Source organism: Scylla paramamosain, chromosome 5 (genome assembly GCF_035594125.1).
Source record: "Scylla paramamosain isolate STU-SP2022 chromosome 5, ASM3559412v1, whole genome shotgun sequence".
NCBI classification, from domain to species: domain Eukaryota; kingdom Metazoa; phylum Arthropoda; class Malacostraca; order Decapoda; family Portunidae; genus Scylla; species Scylla paramamosain.
Genome location: NC_087155.1, coordinates 25387556 through 25390055, shown reverse-complemented (window position 1 = coordinate 25390055; position 2500 = coordinate 25387556).

Sequence of the window (2500 nt, the reverse complement as noted above, 5' to 3'; positions counted from 1 at the left end):
ATTCTTCTGCTCCTTCTCCTCCTTCAGCAGATGTACTCGCTAGTGACCAAAAAGTGTCTTGGTATCTGTTCTGATGTATTCTCACTTAATTCTCCTCTTCTTTTTACTCTTCCTTATCGTGCATATCATCATTATCATCACCAAAAGCTGTCTTCTGTACAAAATCAGGCATATGTGTGATTTTGTTCTCCTAATGTGTTTCGAAGTGATCCTCCTCCTCCTCCTACTCCTCTTCTTATCCTTCTCCTCCTCCTCCTCCTCCTTCTCATCATCATCATCATCAAAGCCGATCCTCTAACAACACGACAGCAGCCACATGTGTGAATCTGTTCTTCTAATATATTCCTAAGTATCCTCCTACTTCTCTATCTCCTAATCATCATCATTACCATCACCATGTCTTGCAATCTTCTGTACCACACTGCTAGCCATATATGTGAATCGCCATCCTCCTCTACCTCTTCTTTATTCTTATTATCACCATCATCAACACTGCCAGCCACAAGTGTGATAACCCCTCTCACCACACCACACACTCGGGAGGTACTACATACATGGGGCGTACCGTCCATCACGTGCGCATCATACCTATTCATAAACGATGGCAGATCCACTTCATAACTCACGACAGCCATTAATCCAAGTCGCAGTTCATGAGTCACACGATCTGGACTGAGCGAAACAATACGGCACAGGCTTCTGCTGTACGTGGCGTTTGCTGGTTTGGTAATAGCGGGAGAAAAATGTACGAGCGTGTAGTTGATAACATTCATAAGCTGTAAGTTTCTCCCCTGTTTATGCAACGCTTGGGGAAGTGACACGAGAGAGAGAGAGAGAGAGAGAGAGAGAGAGAGAGAGAGAGAGAGAGAGAGAGAGAGAGAGAGAGAGAGAGAGAGAGAGAGAGAGAGAGAGAGAGAGAGTATGATATTAAATATGTTCTCGGAAATAAGTCAGCAACAGAATCCTTTGAAGCTCTGCACTGAAAACAACTCCGGGGAATGAATCGTCTGTGGCTCTAGGAATACGTAAGGAAAAAAAAAAAAAAAAAGAATAAGGAAACAAATCTGAGAGTGAACGGCACAGAATTGTACAGAGATAAAAAAAAAAGATGAAAAAAAGATGAAAATAACAAACCTGAAACGGAAAAGGGGAGGACTCTAAAATGACGAAAAAAATATAAAAATAAATAAATAAAAACCGAGGGAAACAAACCTGCACGACTCTAGGAATGCAGAAAAAAACAAATAAATAAAAACAGGAAACAAACATGGTAGGGAATAGTTTATGCTTCTACAAATACGAAGGAAAGCTTTCAAAACAGAAGGAAGGAAGGAAGGAAGGAAGGAAGGAAAGGATAACCAACACGACGAGAAAGCAAAGTCACGTCATTCACTCAACAATAACAGAGAATTGTAGTGAAACAAAAATAATAGGAAGGTTATTTTTAAGAGGGGGCAGAAAGTAGCACTGGCTGTTACTGCGTGCTACTCATTGTACAATTCACTGGAACGGAGGTGAAAAAAGTGCAGGAAGTCAACAACACAATTCACCGTTGGGTATTGTGACGCGCGGCATACGCTGGCATTCACCTCGAGTGGGAGACTTGATCACCGCCACATTTCTGAGAATAATAGAACCTTAGCTGGAGCTGCTGCTGTTGTGTTGCTTCCATATTGACATAGAGAGCGTTTCATAAGCGGCGCCGAGGCAGACTGAACCCATATACATGTGGTCCCCTACATTAAGTGCTACATTACGTAAAGGCGGATCAAGAAAAGAAGGAAAATAAGAAAAGGAGTAAAGCGTAACAGGGAAGAAAGAAAAAATAGAGAAGACGGATGAAACAAGGAGAAAACAAGCAGACGCTGAGGCAGACTGAACCCGTGTGTGGTGACTCTACATTACGTGCTACATTATATAAAGGGGGAACAAGAGAAGAAGGAAAATAAGAGGAGCAAAACATAACAAGAAAGAAGAAATTGAGAAAACGAAAAAAAAAAGAAAGAAACAAGAATACACTAAGTCACTACATCAGTCTTTTCAGAAGCGTGAAGTTCGAACGAAATCCCAGCGCTACACAGATACGAGCATGTAGATTTTTTATGACTCGTATCAATATTCTGCAACCTCTCACTGGCATTTGGAGCATCTTCCCTTCATCACCGGTCACTTATCTCTCTGACCCTTTCCCTCTTGTTCTGCAGCCACCTCCATCCACTGCATTGGCTAGAAACTGCAAACTCTATTCTTTTTAACACTCTGATTGCTCTGGGTTCTCCTCAAGCGTAATGAAGTAGTATGGTGCAAGCACAGAGGAATAATTTAGAAAGATGACACTGGAAATGAGTAATGAGTCTTTGCATACCTGTAGTTCTATTTCTGTCAATAAAAAAAATATCTATGGTTAATCAAATAAAAATAGACATTAGAGCCATTAGGTAACAATTAATCTTCTTTCTGTCTGATGCTTACAAAGGTGTCATATGTACAGCGATTTTAG